The 21,868-nt window shown below is 41.7% G+C and overlaps 1 long non-coding RNA gene across 1 annotated transcript in view; it reads left to right on the top strand.

Annotated features, from left to right (window-relative positions):
* LOC115086071 overlaps nt 1-19,682 on the top strand; it is a 91,761-nt gene extending 72,079 nt beyond the window's left edge. The window contains exon 6 of the long non-coding RNA XR_003855055.1: nt 19,427-19,682. This is a non-coding gene — a long non-coding RNA (uncharacterized LOC115086071). The remainder of the gene's footprint in view (nt 1-19,426) is intronic.
* Nucleotides 19,683-21,868: the final 2,186 nt, after the last annotated feature.

The following is a 21,868-nucleotide window of genomic DNA, read 5'->3' as shown; positions in this document are numbered from 1 at the left end:
GTGATGGAGCTGCATCCAAGTGAAATATCTAGCTTGATTAGTTAGGGGTAGTAGGGGCAGTAACCGCCGCGATAAGCAAGCTACACCCATGCTTATTTGTTTTACCTTTGCCCTTATTATGTCAGAGGACCTACCGCTGCCATTGCTCCACCCCACTGACATAGTAAAGGCAAAGGGCCGTCTGAACCCGTTTCAGTGCTCACAGCCGATGGACCAATGCCAATACATTGCTCCCGGTCCGCTCCTGAACGCCCGCTCCACCGACTGACATTTTTATCAGGTCTCAGGGGGTCTGGAGGGTGGGGGGTGGTAATGAATTTATTGCGAACATCTTGGGGGGGGGGGTCACGAGAGGGGGGGCAGGTTTCATTCATTCAGCAACTCTGGGGGGGCAGAGGGGTGGGCTACTGTTTTTCGCAGGGCTGGGGGGGAGGGGCAGGAGAGTGTGGGGTGGTTAGTTTAAGAGAACTTTTCTCATAGGGTTTTTTTGGGGGGAAGGGAGAGGTTCACACACAAATACATACACTAAACTTGCACAATCTCAGGAACGCACCAAAATAGCCCTCCCCAGACCACAAAACAAATTTGGAAGTGCAAATTTGGTTAGGCACTCCCCTATTTGGCTACATAACACGCACAGATGCCCAGGTACAGACCACATGTAGCACCAACAATTTTAATTTCCCAGGTCTTGGGAGGGGCCAGGAGGGTGTGTGTGTGTGGGGGGGGGGGGGGTATTTGATTTAAAGGGTTGGGATTGGGGTTTTTTTTGGGGGGCTGGGGGGGTTCCCACAGAAATAGAAAGACAAAGGTTTTCTGATCTGAAGGGTAGGCAGTAGGCGGGGGGAGGTGGCAGTGAGGGGAGGGAGAATGAGGGGGGAGGTGAGTGTCAGGGGAGGGAGAATGAGGGGAGAGGTGAGTGTGAGGGGAGAGAGTTGGAGTGGGGACAGGGGAGGGAAGGGAGGGTGAGTGACCAAGGGGGAAGAGGATGAGTGACTGAGGTAAAAGAGCAAGGGGAAGGGGGAGGGAGGGTAAAGAACCTGACTGCCACTGCAAAGCGTGGCCGGGTACCGCTAGTAATACATATATTTTCTTTGACCCACCCCAATTAACACAGTTTTTGGTGGGAAAAACTGCAGCAATATCAGCTGTCTCTAATATTGAAACTGATCTTGGATCTCCTAAGCTATTCACTAAATTAGATTAAGATTTATTTTTATGTTTTCTTAGAGTTGTGTATAACCTACCCCCCTCTCATTGAGGACTTTATAGATAGAGACTGTTAAATAATTTAATTTTCATTTTGTGGATTTCATTGTATTGAAGATTTAGTAAAATCTCTGTAATTCTCAGTTCAAGATGGTATTCTTGAACCTAACACGATGTTAGGTTCCATGTTAGGAGCTACCACCCAGGAAAAAGATCTAGGCATCATAGTGGATAATACTTTAAAATTGTCGGCTCAGTGTGCTGCAGCAGTCAAAAAAGCAAACAGAATGTTAGGAATTATTAGGAAGGGAATGGTTAATAGAACGGAAAATGTCATAATGCCTCTGTATCGCTCCATGGTGAGACCGCACCTTGAATACTGTGTACAATTCTGGTCGCCGCATCTCAAAAAAGATATAGTTGCGATGGAGAAGGTACAGAGAAGGGCAACCAAAATGATAAAGGGGATGGAACAGCTCCCCTATGAGGAAAGGCTGAAGAGGTTAGGGCTGTTCAGCTTGGAGAAGAGACGGCTGAGGGGGGATATGATAGAGGTCTTTAAGATCATGAGAGGTCTTGAACGAGTAGATGTGACTCGGTTATTTACACTTTCGAATAATAGAAGGACTAGGGGGCATTCCATGAAGTTAGCAAGTAACACATTTAAGACTAATCGGAGAAAATTCTTTTTCACTCAACGCACAATAAAGCTCTGGAATTTGTTGCCAGAGAAGGTAGTTAGTGCAGTTAGTGTAGCTGGGTTCAAAAAAAGTTTGGATAAGTTCTTGGAGGAGAAGTCCATTAATGGCTATTAATCAGTTATACTTAGGGAATAGCCACTGCTATTAATTGCATCAGTAGAATGGGTTCTTCTTAGTGTTTGGGTAATTGCCAGGTTCTTGTGGCCTGGTTTTTGGCCTCTGTTAGAAACAGGATGCTGGGCTTGATGGACCCTTGGTCTGTCCCAGCATGGCAATTTCTTATGATCTTATGTTCTTATGATGTAATTGTTTAAAATGCAATAAATAAAAAATTAAAAAAAAAGAGGCCCACTGGAGATTTGGCTTCAGAGAGCACTGCTGACCCAATATACATGAGTCTGCTAACCACCCCCAGGCCCACGAGGCTGTGCCTGGATGTACAATAAAACTGGGACCACTGTATGCACACTCCAAGCTTGTAACTACAAAAGAGACCCACTGGAGATTTGGCTTCAGAGAGCACTGCTCTCCCAATAATATATATGTGAGTCTGCAAAACTGCCCAGTGCCCACTAATGCCCAGTGAGTGCACTGTCTTCTTGGCTTAAAAGAGCACAAAGAGACAGCCTGAGTTCAATAAAAAAAACAGTTAAATAAAAAGGATGGCTTTCTAGGCACAGCAGCAAAAACGAAGAAATATATTTTTCAATGGAAAATTCTATCAAAGTAGCTAGCAACTGAATATATCTCCCACCCACAAAACCCAAATCCTGCTTGCAACCTGCCCCGGGGGTAAAATATAAAAATAACCTGCAACATGCCACTGCTAGCAGCTTGTCTCAGTGGCACAGACAGAGAGACAGCTTGAGTTCAATAAAAAAAACTGCAGTTAAATAAAAAGCTTGGCTTGCTTACTTGGCATAGTAGCAAAAAGGAAGAAATATCTTTTTCAATGGAAAATTCTATCAAAGTAGCTAGCAATTGAATATATCTCCCACCCACAACACCCAAATCCTGCTTGCAACCTACCCCAGGGGGTAAAATATGAAAATAACCAGCAATATGCCACTACTAGCAGTTGTCTCAGTGGCACAGACAGAGAGACCGTCTCAGATCAATAAAAAAAAAAGTGTGGTCAAATAAAGCATGGCTAGCTGTGGCACTGCAGCCAAATCGAAGAAATATTTTTTTTAATGGAAAATTCTATCAAAGTAGCGAGCAATTGAATACACATTTAAGACACTCAGACTAGCTCTGAGTCCAGACCATCCCTGCAAAGAAAGTGCATGGCACGCTGCGTGCTTAACATATAAATAGTGCTGCGTCATCAGGAATAGCGTCACAGAGCACTGAGTGAGAGCTGCGATTGGCTGCATTAGAAAAATGCTTACATTGCTTAGCTCTGATAGGTTGCATTCTGGTCTCCTTGCCAACCTGTCTGACCCACTCTATGACAGGGCTATGAGGTTACTTATGACTCACAGGAAAGGGCTGGTTTTTGCTATCTCCGATTTCAAACGGCCACTAAGAAATCACTGCGAGCCAAAAGAATGAAACTAATATGATATGTTGTATTCATGGGGAATCGCGATGCATGTCGCGAACCAATGAATACAATGAATAGGGACTTATGCGTTGCAGATTGCCAATGTGTTGAAAATGAATGCACATCCCTAGGCCTTGTTGATGTTGACTCCTCTCCAAACAGCGTTTATGGTTGTGACCATAAAGATCAAGTTTGGTCTCATCACTCCAAATTATTTTGTTCCAGAAGTTTTGAGGCTTCTCTAGGTACTGTTTGGCAGATTGTAAGTGGGCTGTTTTGTGGTATTGGTGCAGCAATGGCATTTTTTTTTGCAACTCTACCATGCAGTCCATTTTGTTCAAGTATCTCCTTATTATGCATTCTGAAATACCTATACCACTTGTTTCAGTAGAAGTTGCTTGTGGGTTTTTCTTTGTATCCTGACAAATTTTCCTGGCAGTCGTGTTTGAAATCTTTCTTGGTCTACCTGATCATGGCTTGGTATTAAAAGAACCCATCATTTTCCACTTCTTGATCAGAGTTTGAACAGTACTGACTGGCATTTTCAAATCTTTGGATATCTTTGTATATCCTTTTCCTGATTTATAAAGTTGAACTTCTTTTGCTCACAGATTTTTTGACAGTTCTTTTGCTTTCCCCATGCGTCAGTTAATCACCAGCGTCAGTGCAGCCCTGGATATAATGCACAAAGGTTTCTCTAGAACTAAGAAACTCATTGATTATTTATACAAGATACTAATTATAAACAAAGCACAGGTGTGGATACCTACTTTGCATTGCCATCTCAACCTGAATGTGTCAACTTGAGTATATATTATCAGCCTAAACATTCAATGGTGTGCAAACTTTTGAACAGGACCATTTTATTATTTCTCTTATTACTATAGTTTGTTTACTGATTATGCTAGTCTGTGATGAGTAATTGTTTAATTTGAAACACATTAAAAATAGCAGACGTGTTCTGTCTGATCAGTCATGTTTTCTTAAAATGCTACACATCTTACAAATTCTGCAAGGACTATGTAAACTTATGCCAGGGGTATGTAAACTTATGAGCATAAATGTAGCTGTGGATTACTGCCCAAGGCATCATGATTGGATAGTGATAAGGCAGCTGATAAAATTGCTGACTTCCTTCAAGGATACCATGGAGAATCTGAATTCTAGAAGCGCCTGGGTGGTGTCATCCACATAGTAAATATTCTGAAGGAGAAGTTAGGGGGTTTCTGTGAGTGAGAGGGGATGAAATCAGAGATGTACACGAGAGACTGAATCCTGTGACAGAAATCAATAATCGCATGCTTGCCATAGTTTTTGATCTATGGGTGAAAGTGAGATTCATCCTCTAGTCCTAGTGTTTTACTTACATAAAGAAGATTCTGTTGGCTCAGGTGGATGATCAGGAGACCAGAGGCAGAAGTGCAGTGGGAAGGTAGCTCAGGAAAGAGTAGCCATCCTAGAAAACAGAGTGAGCACAAGTAACATCCTTTCAATTACCATTTCCTCCCCCATCTCAATATGCTACAACCGTGCTGCTCCCACAGAACTGTCAAATCTGATGCAGGCCATAGCTAAAGCACCTGGTAACAAGGAACCTCACCAAACTCCAGCAAAGGAAACCCCAGCAGAAATTTCTGTGATGTTCTATCTGCAGATGCCATTGAGGACATTGCCACAGATCTGCTGACATAATGGGCATAGCATTATTTTTCAAGCCCACGAACCAGCATGAACAGCAACTAGGACATTTCAATAGGGATATGCATTCATTTAAAATTAATGCGCAAAATGTGATGAATAAAGCCAATTCATTTCATGCAGGGGTCCCAAAAAGAATTGGGGGACCCTCAAATGAAAAACCTTATTTGTTGTATTCATTTTAAACAAATGCATTGTGCCTTGCCTAGGGTACAGACTGAGGCCCAAAGGAGGGGCTATGGCCTACACTTGAGCATGATGCCAGCGCTGGTGCCTCGGCCTAGGCCTGAAGCCAGGGTCTCACCTACGACATAGGCTGAGGCCCAAAGCAGGGTCCACGGCATAGGCCAGAGTGTGAGGCTGGGGTATAAGCCTAGGCCCAAGTATTTCCATGGATTCGGCGATCCCCCACCAAAATAAATTTACCGGACCCATCGGGTATATGTGGAATAGGCCAGCCTGGGTCATGATACCAGGGCCTTGGCCTAGACCAGAGCCCAGATGTAGGCCTGATGCTACAACCCAGTGCAGAGGCCAGATCCCAACACATATACAAAGGACTAAGCCGGACCATGGGCCTAGGCCCAATGCCACAGTGTGGCCCAGAGGCCATTTCCTGATGCCAGGACCTCGACCTGGACCCAGGACTGATGCTGGGACCAGGCCCAGAGACTCAGCCTAGGGTCTGGGCATTGACTCGACTCTGGGGCCCAGCCAGAAAGCTGAGTCCCAATGCCTGCCTGGGCCAGGGCCTGGGCTCAGGCCCAATGCTGCAGTCCAGCTTGGAAGCCAAGTCCCAATACCAGGGCCTTGTCCTAGTCTGTACCCCAGCCCTAGGCCTGATGCCATAGCCTGGCCCACAGGCCAGGTTCTGACAATGGGGCCTTGGCTTAAGGTCAGGCCTATGCCCAGAGCCCATGCCTAGGAGCATCCAACATCCTTTTCTTTTCTTCTTCAACTGATGTCGTCTGCTAGGGTAAAACCAGAGTTAATTATCTCTGGTGCATACTTATTTATTTTTATTTTATTTATTTAAATCCTTTTCTATACCATCGCTAAGTTATATGCCATCGCAACAGTTTACATGCAGGCACATAAATTAATGTAGGTGGATGCATACTATAGTACATTCTAACAGGTGCCACAAAAGGTTCAGTTACAATAAATCGTTAGACAATAAATTGTTTAGTGAAGTAGGTCATGACCAAGTGTACCTGTAAGGTACGGTTCATGGATAAAAAACATATTTATAGTGTTGACAATTACATTTATTGTGAGGTAAAGTTCATAGATTATTAAAATGCACATTCTTAGAATAGTGCTGTGTGCTGGTGTTCTTCTTCCTATTCCTGTACATTTTCATTCTCGAGTCTCTTTATAAAATGCTTGTTTAAAAAGCCATGTTTTTAAACTTTTCTTAAAGGTTTTGAGATCTCTTTGAAATCTGATCTCTAGAAGCACTGTGTTCCAAAATGTGGGCCTGTTAAAGATAAGGCCCTTTCTCTCACTTGAGTTAGTCTTGCTGTTTTTACTGAGGGAATGGTTAAGAGTGCTTTATTTGCCGATCGAAGGTTTCTGTGTGGGACATGCACTCGCAATGCTGTGTTTAGCCAGTCCGATTTTTCATCATGTATTAGTTTATGTATGGTACATAAGGCTTTGTATTTTATTCTTTGTTCTATGGGTAGCCAATGTAATTCCGCCAGGGTTTCAGTTATATGGTCCCTCCTCCTTTTTCCGGTTAGAATTCTAGCTGCTGTGTTCTGAAGTATTTGAAGTGGCCTTAATGTTGAATTTGGGAGTCCTAGTAAAAGGGCATTACAGTAGTCCATGCTGGAGAACACTAGTGCTTGAAGTACTGTTCTGAAATCAGTTAGTGTTAGTAGTGGTTTTAGTTTTCTGAGTACCATGAGTTTTGCATAGCCTTCTTTTACTTTTAGCGATATGTGCTGTTTTAGATTGATTTCTGGGTCCATTATTATTCTAAGGTTTCGTACTTTTTCTGCTAGTTCAATTTTCTGGTTGTCTTTGAGGATTATTGGTGTTTGGATGATTTAAATATTTTTCCATTCTAAGTGTAGAAATTCTTTTTTCAATATTAATCACAAGTTCCATTCAGTTTAGCAGTTGTTTTATAATGTCTAGGTACATGTTAGCTAGGTTTAACATTTTCTCTAGTGTGTCCTCGATTGGTAAGATTAGTTGAATATCGTCTGCATAAATGTAATGTATGATTCCTAGACCTGCTAGCAGATGACATAAGGGCAGCATGTATATGTTAAAGGATTGCAGACAGGGCTGAACCCTGTGGTACTCCTGTTTTGAGATTGACTTTTTCTGAAAATACGTTGTTGATCTGAACTTGAAAGAACCTATTATTTAGATATGAACTAAACCATTTTATTGTTTTGCTGTGTAATCCTATTTCTTCTAGTCTTTTTAGTAGTATTTTATGGTTTACTGTGTCGAAGGCTGCTGATAAGTCTAGCATTATTAGAATGTAATGTTTACCGCTATCAAACCTCTTAGAATGTTATCTGTTAGTGAGAGAAGTAGTGTCTTAGTGCTGTAGTGCTTTTGAAATCCATGTTGAGATGGATATAGTATGTTATTATTATCTAGGTGTTCAGCTAGCTGTTTCTATACTGTTTGTTCTATTAGTTTAGCTATTAAGGGAAGATTTGAGACTGGTCGGTAGTTGTTCAGGATCATGGGGTCACTGTTTTTTTTCTTTATGATTGGTTTTATAATTGCCCCCTTTAGCATATCTGGCATAGTTCCTTCTTCAAGGGATAGGTTTATGATCTTAGCTAATGTAGGGGAGACTGTGTTAGCTGTTTTCTTAAGTTCAAATGTTGGTATTGAGTCAATTTTGTGTGGAGCCATCTCCACTTCCATCTCGGATACCTCAATAAATGACGACCATTGGTTAATGTCTTTTTTTTTTTGCATTTTAATTTCTTGATTGTTAGTATTTGGAAGTATATTTCTTAAGTTAGTAATTTTGTCTGAAAAATCTGGCAATTTCGTTACATTTTGATTCTGGTAGATTTTGTGGTGATTCTTGTTTGTCAATGGTGAGATTTGATACTATTGAGAATAAGGTTCTCAATAAGAAGCTAAAGACTTGGCTATTCAACAAGCTTTCCCTGAGAGCTAAAACCGGTTGAAGCCATAGACGATATACTTACCTCTGTATTTATGTTTCCGAGTTTGGCACCTAGTTACATTTAATCGAGTTTCGAATGTCTCCCTAAAAGTTTTCTTGTCCTCCTGTGTTAATGTATTCCACCCCTGAAGCGACTGTTTTAATGTATCCCGTCCCTGAGGTGACTGTTCAGTTCCTTGTAAACCGGTGCGATATGTATGCTATACAGGAACATCGGTATATAAAAATTAAAAATAAATAAATAAATAGATAAATAAATAAATAAGTATTCCATATTTACCTTTGTTCAAGCAGACAGTTATTGGTTGTTTGATTGGTACTTCATTTTCCTTGTCCATGTTGCAAGTTGATGGGTTTTGACTTTTGGCTTGTGTGGTCATTCTTGGTTTCTCAGGGGACAGTACCATTGTGATGTATGGTAATGTACAGCAAAATAAGATGCATTGGAGCTACTCCGAAGCATGGGCTCAGGATCTGGGTCTGACCCTAGACTAAGGCTCAGTGTCAGGACCTGGTCTCCAGGCCAGGCCTTGGTAATAGGCCATGTTCTAGGCTTTGGCCAAGGCTAAGTCCCATTATCAGGCCTGAGTCTATGTCAAGGTCCTGACATTGGGACCTGGCCTTGGGTCAGCCCACGGCATTTGGTCTGGGTCTAAGCTCTGGCTGAGGCTGAGCCCAAGCATTGGCTTTGCATATGCCAAGGCTGAGGTAGCGATGACATACCGCATACTCAGCCTATGCAAGGTGGAGGCTTTGACCTGGGCCTAGGCCAAAGCCAAGGCATCAGGATCCAAGATCCAGCGTCCGGGTCGGCGCCCTGGCATCAGGCCTATATCCGGTTCGAGGCCCCAACTTCATGACCCAGCATCTAGGCTGGATCGCGGAATCAGGCTTAGATCCATGTTGAAAACCTGGTGTTGGGACCCAGTCTTTGGGCCAAAAAGCGGCATTGGGACTGGACTTGTGCTCCGGCCTAGGCCAAGGCTTTGGCCAAGGTCGTAATGACTTACCACTATCTTGGCCTATGTAAGACCAAAGTATCAGCCTGGGCCTAGACCTTGCCAGAGATCCCCATCAGACTGGAAAAGGTGTGGCCCAGGGGGATCCTGGCCCTGGAATTTTTCTGGGTAGGTAGGAGGCCTTGAGAGGCCTCATTTTTGTTTTTTGGCCTTATTTAGGATTTTTTTTAAATAATGTATATTCATTTTTTTACACAAATGAAATGAATGAAACATTCCACAGACTGAAATCCTTTGTAAAAACAATTTATGAAAATGAATTAAAAAATAAAAATGAATTTTTTTCCATGCATACTCCTACTTCTCAATAGTGGGGACATTGGGAGCCCTCATCACTCAAGAGTGGTGCCAGATTTGATGGAAAAGTTGTTCTTTGCTGAGTTTTCCAGAATTTGCATGTGAGTAGCAGGATAACGTAAAGCATCTTCAGGGGTCTTACTGCCACTCAGCCTAGCTGCCCTGCCCCTGATGCTATACCATGCGGTTTTGCTACAAATCTGGCTTATTCCCCTTCTCCTATCTCACCTTGGCATTCTTCTTGGCACTGACCTGCTGCCCTGCTCCTGATACACCTTGAGGTTGTTACTGACATTCTGCCTAGCTGACACTTTGAGGGTTTTGATGCCTCCTTGTTTTTTTTTTTGCTTGGATCCAAGGTTAATTTTGTAACCCCTAGTTCTTTCTTGGTTTTACTGGGGTGTTTTGTCCCCAAAATACAATTTGAAGAAAGAAAATAAACTACAAGTTTCTCCTCCTAGCCCACCTTTTTTTTTTCTCCACCTTAAAGTTTTATTGTACTGTCTAGGATTCTGGTCTAGTTTACCCATTCTGCTTCTTTCTTGATTATACTAGGGCATTTTCTCTTCAAAATATAAAGTGAAAAAAGAAAACATATAAGTTTCTCTTCCAACCCCCACCTCTTTTCTTTTTTTATACATTGCTGTATAAGTGTGCCACTGTTATTTCCCCACCTGCTTTTGGCTCTTATTGATGACTTGGAGAACATCTGCCTCTATGCATACTGTTTTGCTGCATTGTGGTTTCTTTATGGATATACTTGCCATGCTACAAGCTGCCTTTGCTGCTCTTTTGATGCCTTAACTACCTTAGGATGTTCATGTAATATTGTTGGTTCTATTTGCCCATCTCATATTGCTTTGGGTCTTTTGAAGCCTCTGTGATCTTTGCAAATCCATGCACTCTACTTCTTGAGGGTTTTGATGCCTCTGTGCTATTTGTGATACCCAACACTCTAGTCAATGGGAACTTTGATGTCTTTGTGCTATTTGTGATTACAAGAATTCTACAACTTCAAGGATTTTATGCCTCTGTGCTGTGTTCAATTCCCCACACTCTTTGCCTTTGTTTAGATGCCTCTGTACTGTTTGTGATTGCCTGCATGCTATGCCTTAAGTGTTTTCATACACCTGTGCTATTTTTTATTCTACACACTCTGGGCCAGATTTTCAAAGGGGTACGTGCGTAAGATACGCGCGTACCCCCCGAAAACCTGGCCGAAGTACCCCTTGCATGCGCCAAGCCTATGTTGAGTAGGCTCAGTGGCGCAAGCAAGCTCCGGGACGCACGTAAGTCCCAGGGCTTTCCTGGGGGGGGGCATGTCGGGGGGGGGGGGGTATGTCACGACAGCGTGTCATTTGGGGGTGGGGCTGTGGGCGTGGTTCCGGCCTGGGGGCTTTTCGGGGGTGTGTCCGAGGTCTCCGAAACAGCTCCTGGGCCGGCCCAGCGCACTCAAGTTACGCCTACTTCGGGCAGGTGTAACTTGTACAACAAGAGGAAGGTGGGTTTAGGTAGGGCTGGGGGGGGTGGGTTAGGTAGGGGAAGGGAGGGGAAGGTGGGGGGAGGTGGAAGGAAAGTTCCCTCCGAGGCCGCTCCGATTTCGGAGTGGCCTTGGAGGGAACAGAGGCAAGCTGCACGGCTCGGCGCACACAGGCTGCCGACCCCAGATTTTAATGGATACGTGAGGCTACGCTCATATCTATTAAAATCCCGTGTACTCTTGTTTGCGCCTGGTGCGCAAATAAAAGTACGCGCGGGCGCAGATTTATAAAATATACCCCCTCTGTTTCTTGGGGGTTTTGATGCATCTAATCTGTTTGTGAAGAGTGTGGGGAATCACACAGGAGTGAGATCATTCACAGAAAAGGGAAAGCTTGTACAGCCAGTCCCTTCCCCTAATGATGCTGTATGGAAATGACATGAGGCCTCCTTTAGGGATTTCCTTTGGCTTCTATTTGCCCAGAGATTTGCTTTTACCCTTCATTTGGAGTCTTGGAGTAATCTTACTATAGTGGCTGGCTACTTTGCTCACCACATGTTGCTCTTTTTACAGCTTTGATCCTCTATCACTGCCTTATGGTTTTTCCTGACACTTTTTGTGCTTTCTTTGAACTGTTCATGCCACACCTGGTGTCACTTTGCCCTTTTGTTTAGCCGAAGATGGTTCATACCACTGTTGCTGGTGCACTTTGCCTCTCTTTTGGAGCCTTGGAGTATTCTGGCCACTCTTGTTATTACTTTGTTCCTCTCATGGTACCTCGGAGAAATCCTACCACTACTGGTAGTGGTTTTCCCCATTATGTGTCTTGGGGCTATTTATGTTATTTTTGCTTCCATAGTCTTGATACCTTGGGGTGCCCTTCACCCCTCAGATTATGTCTACCCACAAGTTTCATTAGAAATGATTATAGAACTCCAATTTGGGAGCCCAAAATAGGCTACATTGCTTCCCCTATTGACTTTAATGGGAAACAAATGAATGAACAAAACAAATAAACAGAAAAAAAATTAATCTGAAAAAAACCAAACAAATAATTGAGGCCTATGAAATGAATCAATGTACTGAATCAAAATTTTTACCTTTGCACATCCCTGCAAGCTAATGGTACCAGCATGGGAGCACAAGTCATATTTTATCTCAGTACTGCCAAAGTTGGACACATATTTTGAACTTGCTATATCATTGCACACATGTTGAGGACCTGGATATTAGTATGTTAATTCTTTGAAATCCCAGTTGAAGGGATCTCTCAACTTTCTATGCTTGACAGAAATTAAGATCTTTCAGCATGCACATTTGTAATAGAATATGAATATATGAAAGAGTAAAAGCTTGATATTTCTAGCTCAGTTGTGATAAGGGGACAGCCTTGCATCTTTTGAGGAATTAACCTCCAAATATGAATTACCCTCCTACACAAGATATCTTTATTTTCAGTTGAAGGCTGTGCTGGAAAGATCATTAACTCTGTACAATCCTGCCTGTGAAATGAGCCCCATTGAAAGTTTAATGAGCTCATGGAAAAGAAATCAAATCTATTTCAGCATTATACAGTACCATGCTAGAGACCAATGACAATCATCCTATGCTAACTAAAATTATTAAGAATTGGAATTCAGTCTTGGGTATGCATTTCTTTAGGAGGATTGATAACTGTCTGAATACTAGCTTGCATAAGGCCTGATTTTCAAAAGAATCTACATGCCTAAAAAGAGGTTTTACATATGTAAATGTACTTTACCCAAGTAAGTGGCCTTTGAAAATTGCTACAATATATGCAATTGAAGTGTCCATAGGATTTACCGGCATAAGTGTACTTTCGATCAATGGCTTTTGAAAACTGATACTATAGTAGTTACATTTCTATGTGTATTTCCTTTTGAAAATGAATCATAAAGTCTTTATCTCCAATGGAAGGATAGAAGTGTTATCCAGCAATTACATTATACATATAGGTGCATGGTTTTTTTTATTTTAACTTGACTTGGTACACACATTCGCCAAAACTACTGGAGAGGATGCAGACTTAAGGGCAAGATTGCACATGTGGCGGTCTTGCCCATCTGTCCAGTACTGGCAGGCAGCTGCAGCAGAAATTGTAAAATCTTTGGGTTTACTATATCCTTTTTGCTTGAGCTATACTTGGGGATTTAGAAGAAGGATCCAACAGAAGAAAATTGGATAATACATAAGCGTTGGCAAGTTAAATGTAAGACATTGATAAGACAGGCTAAGAGAGAATTTGAAAAGAAGTTGGCTGTAGAGGCAAAAACTCGCAGTAAAATCTTTTTTTAAATACATCTGAAGCAGAACGCCTGTGAGGGAGTCAGTTGGACCGTTACATGATCGAGGGGTTAAAGAGGCACTTAGAAAAGATAAGACCATCGTGGAAAGATTAAATGATTTCTTTGCTTCGGTGTTTACTAAAGAGTAAGTTGGGGATATACCCGTTTCAGAGAAGGTTTTCATGGGCAATGATTCAGATGGACTGAACCAAATCACGGTGAACCTAGAAGATGTGGTAGGCCTGATTGATAAACTGAAGAGTAGTAAATCACCTGAACCGGATGGTATACACCCCAGGGTTCTGAAGGAACTCAAAACTGAAATTTCAGACCTATTAGTAAAAATGTGTAACCTATCATTAAAATCATCCATTGTACCTGAAGACTGGAGGATAGCTAATGCAACCCCAATATTTAAAAAGGGCTCCAGGGGTGATCCGGGAAACTACAGACCGACTAGCCTGACTTCAGTGCCAGTAAAAATAGTAGAAAGTGTTCTAAGCATCAAAATCACAGAACATATTGAAAGACATGGTTTAATGGAACAAAGTCAGCATGGCTTTACCCAAGGCAAGTCTTGCTTCACAAATCTGCTTCACTTTTTTGAAGGAGTTAATAAACATGTGGATAAAGGTGAACCAGTAGATGTAGTGTACTTGGATTTTCAGAAGGCGTTTGATAAAGTTCCTCATGAGAGGTTTCTAGGAAAAGTAAAAAGTCATGGTATAGGTGGCGATGTCCTTTCGTGGATTACAAACTGGCTAAAAGACAGGAAACAGAGTAGGATTAAATGGACAATTTTCTCAGTGGAAGGGAGTGGGCAGTGCCTCAGGGATCTGTATTGAGACCCTTACTTTTCAATATATTTATAAATGATCTGGAAAGAAATACGACGAGTGAGGTAATCAAATTTGCAGATGATACAAAATTGTTCAGTGTTGTGATAAATTGTGATAAATTGCAGGAAGACCTTGTGAGACTGGAAAATTGGGCATCAAAATGGCAGATTAAATTTAATGTGGATAAGTGCAAAGTGATGCATATAGGGAAAAATAGCCCATGCTATAGTTACTCAATGTTAGATTCCATATTAGGTGCTACTACCCAAGAAAGAGATCTAGGCGTCAAAGTGGATAACACATTGAACTCGTCGGTTCAGTGTGCTGCGGCAGTCAAAAAAGAAACAGAATGTTGGGAATTATTAGGAAGGGAATGGTGAATAAAACTGAAAATGTCATAACGCCTGTAACGCTCCATGGTGAGACCGCACCTTGAATACTGTGTACAATTCTGGTCACCGCATCTTCTTACTGTTTGTGTAATTGCCAGGTTCTTGTGGCCTGGTTTGGCTTCTGTTGGAAACAGGATGCTGGGCTTGATGGACCCTTGGTCTGACCCACCATGGCAATTTGTTATGTTTTTATCTTCTTATATAATTGCGATGGAGAAGGTACAGAGAAGGGTGACCAAAATGATAAGGGGAATGGAACAGCTCCCCTATGAGGAAAGACTAAAGAGGTTAGGACTTTTCAGCCTGGAGAAGAGACGGTTGAGGGGGGATATGATAGAGGTGTTTAAAATCACGAGAGGTCTAGAATGGGTAGATGTGAATTGGTTATTTAGTCTTTCAGATAATAGTAAGACTAGGGGACACTCCATGAAGTTAGCATGTGGCACATTTAAAACTAATTGGAGAAAGTTCTTCTTCACTCAATGCACAATTAAACTCTGGAATTTGTTGCAAGAGGATGTGGTTAGTTCAGTTAGAATAGCTGTGTTTAAAAAAGGATTGGATACGTTCTTGGAGGAGAAGTCCATTACCTGCTATTAATTAAGTTGACTTAGAAAATAGCCACTGCTATTACTAGCAATGGTAACATGAAATAGACTTAGTTTTTGGGTACTTGCCAGGTTCTTATGGCCTGGATTGGCTACTGTTGGAAACAGGATTCTGGACTTGATGGACCCTTGGTCTGACCCAGTATGGCATGTTCTTATGTTCTTATGTTCATGAGCCTCAAGTGCCATTAAAAAAAACTCCCCTTACAACTTAACCTTAATTTTAATAAACCAAAGTTTAGTAGATGAGCTGGATTAAACCAGAGGCTGACTTTTCAATATATCTGTTGTCTCAAGAACTAAGGCTGAATGATGTGGCAACTAAAGTGACCTGAGGGGTCCTGTTGGAGTCAGATCTGCCATGTAGACTCATATTTAATCTGTTGCTAAGATATCTTTCTTCTATTTACAGGTCATACATCAATATTGAACCTTTTTGTCATATTGTGATTTGAAGTTGGTGGGCCAAACTTTATTTATGTCAAGAATTGACTATTGCAATTTGGGCTCATTTGGAATTACTAAAAAAACTTGATTAGTCAACTGTAATTTATTCAAATTACAGCCACTAGGCTGATTGGTGGCTTTAAAATATGTGATCACATTACCCCACTTCTTCATGATTTAAATTGCCTTCCATTTCAGTATCATAGAAAATTTAAGATATTTACATTACATTACATTACATTAATTACATTAAATATTTACATTTACATTAAATATTTACATTTACATTACATTACATTAATTACATTAAATGGCCTACCAGGCCCCCTGTGGAAGCAAAATAGACCCTTGCTGCTGTGGTGGGGTTGACGCAGTCAATAGGCTACGTCCCATAGGACCTCACTGACAGCTGGCAGAGGTTCTCTGGCAAGAGACTGGTCTAGAGCTTCACCTTTATTAGCCCCTTTCCCCATAGGTTGAGCCCTTGGTTTCTGGGAGCCGGCAGGACTTAGGCGAGAGTATCTCAGAAAATGGCATAGGCAATAGTCCAGGGCCAGGCAAGGGTCAGAGGGGTCAATGTCCAGCAAGGAGGTCAGTGATAGGTGGCAATCAGAGTAGTCAGTGTCCCGGCAAGGGGTCAGTTCCAGTAGTCAATCTGAAGAGAAGACAAGGATAGGGCAGGACAGACTGTAGAGGCAAGGCAAGGCTAGAGGAAGCAGGGTAGGCTGGTAGGATGAGGCAAGGCTGGACGAAGATAGGCTGGAAGGATGAGGCAAGGCTGGCTGAGGCAAGACAGGCTGAAGAATAAGTCAAGGCTGGATGAAGCAAGACAGACTGGAAGGAAACTAAAACACAAAACACTAGGTAGGAGGATCTATTGCTGAGGCAAGGTAGGGATGTCTACTGAGTTCTTTTATAGGATTGAAGGGGATGATATTTATGAGTGCCATGGCATTTCCCCATCTTGGACCCTTTACATTTTGAAGTGTCGGGCACGCACACACCTAGACAGGGGCTGGCGGCAGCAGTTTTGGTGGCAGTCTTCTTACCTAGGTCTTTTCTCTGAGCCTGTTCCTTGAAGTGAGATTGGAGAGATATTCTAGAGAATTTTCAATTGCTGCTTCCAAACTCTCAAACAAGCTTCTGATAAAAATTAGATCTATTTTTTATTTATTTATTTGATTGATTTATATTCTTCCTTGGGAAACTATTACATTTTTGTAAAAATGTAATAATTTCATAACATTTTAAAAACCTAGTTATTAATCCAAGCCTTCGCTGATCTGTATAACGTGATCCTTCCTTCCTTGAGTCTATGAAAATGGTTGGTTGTCTGATTTGTCCAATTTGACAGCTTGAATTAGTTCTAATATAAGGCCTTTTGAATGGTATTATGAGGTAATTATTTTTTATTTTATATTTATTCAATTTATCTTTTTATTTCTTAGATAATTTGAATTGTATTGAGGCATATTATATAGATTTTATCATTTTGTTTTCTGTTTATTCTGTTTAATATTTTATTTTCTAAATCATATTGAGGCTTGAATAAAATGGGATTAGTATAATGGTTGAAAAGCAGAATATAAATCAGCTAAATTAATAAATAAATACTTAAATAAATACATAAATAAGAACAATAATAATAATTTCCACCCATGTAGCACAACATGTTATTGCTTTACAATGAAAGTAAAAACAAGTGTCACTATTCGGAGACTGCAGACCCCCAATAGCATTAGCTGATAGACTTTTCTATCTTCTGAAGAATGATATTGGCCAATTTAAAAAAAAAATATGGGATCTCTTTTAGGTGTTCCATAGGTCCTCACCTTGAGTTGGTGTGCCATTTGTTCTGCTTTTATCTATGTTCATTCAATTTCTTTGAGTTAATTGTTGTGTGATCTGTTTATGCATCACATAAATACAATGTATGTGTCTGTGCTGCCTGTTAAATAAAAAAATTAAAAAATGATAGGATATGCTATTATTTATTTTTTTAATGGGCACTTTATTATTTTACCTACATTTCCTGTGTTTTGTTTTGCAATTTTGGATTATAATCAGCAAAATACTGTCTAAAAGCAAATATCTATGCAGTTTTATTCTTTTATACTTTTTATATTTCTAAAACCTGGAACTGATTTTATACATGAAAAGTAAAAAGGAAACGTATTTAATTTTGCTTCCCTCTATGCATGTATACAGTAGTGCATTTGTGATACTACATATACAATTTTCTTTCATAATTGACAGGATATGACCCATTGTATTATTTATGGGCTCTTTATCTTGATTAAGATTTGAGTGAAAACCTTTTATTTAGTGCTGTCAGTTTTAATGGAAGAGAAAGAGACTGAGCACCATAACTGACAGAAAAAAAGTATCTTCTTGGAAATTGTATTCTATCACATGTCAAGTTTAAATGAGGTGACAACTATTTCTCCATTTGGTATGGAATAACAATGGCTATAAAAGATTTGATTTGATATATCATTATATAAATATAAGCATAAAAATAAATGCTAATGTAACGAGTTTACTACAGTACATGAAACTATAGGGGTAGATTTTAAAAGGTTGAGCGCTGGCGTACATGTGGGCGCGCTATCCGGCGCGCACACATGTACACCCGATATTATAACTTGCGTGTGCAAGTTATAAAATCCGGGGTCGGTGCGCAGCCTTCCCCCGTTCCCTCCCAGGCTGCTTCAAAAAATGGAGCAGTGTCGGAGAGAAGTTCCCTACCCACCCACCCCACTTTCCCTTCCCTTCCCCTACCTCCCCCGCCCTTTCCCCCCTACCTTTGATGACTTCTTTTTTTATTTCACAACTTACTTCAGCCCCAGGGCTGAAGTAAGTTGTGCATGGGCGGCCAATATGGCCGCTGTGCCAGGAGCCTGGCTCCTCCCATGCCCTGCGCATGCCCCACCCATGCCCTGCCCCTTTTTACAAGCCTTGGGACTTACATGCATCCAGGGGCTTTACGCGCATCACCGGACCTTTTTAAAATAGGCCCGGTGCATGTAACCCTTTTAAAATCCAGCCCATATTGTACATTTAGGGGATCAATTGTAAAAGTACCATATATACCAGGGCTTGCGCCCCCGTGCGCGAAAGCCCTGACCCTAACGGCAATGCCGCTGGGTCGGGGCATGCTCTATCCCTCCCCTCACGCACAGGACGTCCTTGGCTGCTGAGCGTGCATTCCTTCTGAGTGCGCATGTTGGGCCCAACGTCGGGTGACGTCATCAGCCTGCAAAGCTAGCGATGTGCGCGTTGCAGCGCAGCTAAAAGACCTCCGTCACTGAATTCCCTCTTTTCCTCAGTGGCGACAGCACGAGACGGAATAGGCACTGACCGCAGCAGGACCACAAGTAACAATCGGGGGTGGGGGCATAAATATACCAGTGACTTCCGCGGTCAGTGCTGGAGTGCCAAGGGCCTCAATATGAGGCATTCTCCGCCATCAAAAAAAAAATTGCAGGCAGCCTGCGCTCAGCAGGCATATTTATTTATTTATTTATTTATTTAAGATTTTTATATACCAGCATTAGTGTGCAAACATCATACCGGTTTACATTACAACTGAAAGATTGAAAGTACAATGAACAGCAGTTCCTCATGTGGCTCCTCCCCGTGGTAGTGGCCATCACTGTAGTACCCAAGAATCCACTCCAACACCTCACAACCATAACAAAATCATGTGTTTCAGGGTTGCTTTAAAAGTGGAACAGGACCAAAAAGCGTGAGATGAGAGAAGGCTCGCTCGATGTAATTTCCATGGTGTCCAGACCAACCTGTGCATGAGAAAAAAGGAGGTATGCGTCAAATTGAAAGACAGGGATATGCGGGTGGAAATTAACCATATATGATTCCAAACAGCATCTGATGGAGACTCATCAATATCCATTCTCCATGCCGGATATAAACGCTTGTTATGTGAATGCTGAGAGCAACTTTTAACTATTTTATATATCTTGGAAGATAAGTGGCCTTTAGAACCATATTCTAAATAAATCTTGACTAATAAAGGTAATTGATCTAAATATATGTTAGAAAGTACTTTACTCTGTAGAATGCTCCTTAACTGTATCCAGGCATAAAACTGAGTAGAGGGGAGATCATATTTTTGCTGCAAAAACGAGAAAGACACTATACAATAACTGATAGAGATGTGTATCGTGTGATCGATCATCTTAACGATCGATTTCGGCTGGGGGGGAGGGAATCGGACCGTCGCGGTTTTGTTTTTATAAATATCGTGTAAATCGTAAATCGGGGGAGGGCGGGAAAACCGGCACACTAAAACATCCCTAAAACCCACCCCGACCCTTTAAAATAAATCCCCCCACCCTCCCGAACCCCCCCCCCCCCCGGCGCTACTTTTGCCCTGTCATATGACAGCTAATACATATATTGTGACATCAATCCAATTTTATCAAACTTTATTGGTGAAAATTTCATAAAAAACATCCACAATGTATCCAAAATACCCCACACAATAGATATTACTATAAAACATACTCATACACCACCCATCCATCACATATCATTCATACATTTTTCATTCAACCTCACATAAAACATCAATACAAATATTAGTTGTTAATTGGTTTGTGATATATGAATAAATTGCCAGTTTGGGTATCCTGTCATATGACAGGGCAAAGGTAGCGCCGGCGCCATTTTGGTTCCTGTTCCCCGACGTCACGAGCGTAGGAGATCGCTCCCGGACCCCAAGGGACCCCAAGGGACTTTTGGCCAGCTTGGGGGGGCCTCCTGACCCCCACAAGATTTGCCAAAAGTCCAGCGGGGGTCCAGGAATGAACTCCTGCACTCGAATCATGTTGCCGTACGGCCGGCGCCATTTTGCTGTACGGCAATATGGCCATATGGCCAGCGCCATTTTGCAAAGCAAAGCAAAGCATATGACAGGGCAAAGGTAGCGCCGGCGCCATTTTCTATCAACGCGCCCGATGCCCGAGAGTGGAAGATCACAACGGGACCCCCCCACTGGACCCCAGTTAATTTAAGACATTTTCGGGGGGTTCGGGAGGGTGGGGGATTTATTTTAAAGGGTCGGGGTGGATTTTAGGGATGTTTTAGTTTGCCGGTTTTCCCGCCCTCCCCCTTCCCCTCCCCCTTCCCCCGATTTACGATTTTTGACGATAAATCGGGGGAATTCCTATTAAATATCGCCTCTAACGATTTTTGACGATTTAAAATATATCGGACGATATTTTAAATCATCAAAAAACGATTCACATCCCTAATAACTGATGCGAGAAACCATATACCCTTCTTTTGCCAAGGAGACCAATTGAGGGGATGGTTCCCAGCTCTAAAAAGGGGAATGTGCCATATGGGAGCTAATTGGGAATTACGCCATGTAATAGTGGCAGGAGAACATATGAGATCAAATTCAGCAAATGTCCTGTGCAGGGAGCACAAAATGGGATTGGAAGCGCAATGAGGGAGTAAGGTCATACCAGGGAAACAGGTGAGCGGGAAGGGTTATAAAAGATGCTGTTCTATAGAAATCCAGCGAGGTTGATAGGAATTCAGAAGGGCTTCAGTAAAATAATGATAACCTTCTGTAATATAAAGGCCTGATGGTATGCATAAAAGTCTGGGAAGTTTACTTCTCCTTTAATTTTAGTCACCTTCAACTTAGAAAGGGCAATTCTTGGGGCTTTGTTTTGCCAGAGGAATTTTAACAATAATTTGTCTAGGTTGATATAGAAGTCTTTGGAAAAAAAAAATAAGTATCATGGAGAGGGTGTAGGTAATCTTTGGAGCTAAAACCATCTTTATCGACTCCAGTCTACCCCACCAGGTCAGATGGAGAGGGGACCATTTATTTATTTTATTTATTTGTTTTTAATTTTTATATACTGAGGTTCTTGTATGAAATACAAATCACTCCGGTTTACATAAACCAGTGAAATGCCCAAAAAGGGGGTAGGGGCTTTACATAGAACAATAGAACAAAGTACAAATTGAACGTAGTATAGTTACAGGGAACATCCAAACTAGTAGTATAGTTACAGGGAACATTCAAACTAGGTATAATGGTACACTTACAGACTCAGAATGAGAACACCCAAGGAGAAAGGGGGGGGGGGGCCCTTTATATTGAACAATATAACAAAGT

This window comes from Rhinatrema bivittatum, chromosome 2, assembly GCF_901001135.1.
Source record: "Rhinatrema bivittatum chromosome 2, aRhiBiv1.1, whole genome shotgun sequence".
Classification (NCBI taxonomy): domain Eukaryota; kingdom Metazoa; phylum Chordata; class Amphibia; order Gymnophiona; family Rhinatrematidae; genus Rhinatrema; species Rhinatrema bivittatum.
The sequence above is the reverse complement of the archived record's forward strand: the minus strand, read 5'-3'. Positions and strand labels throughout refer to the sequence as shown.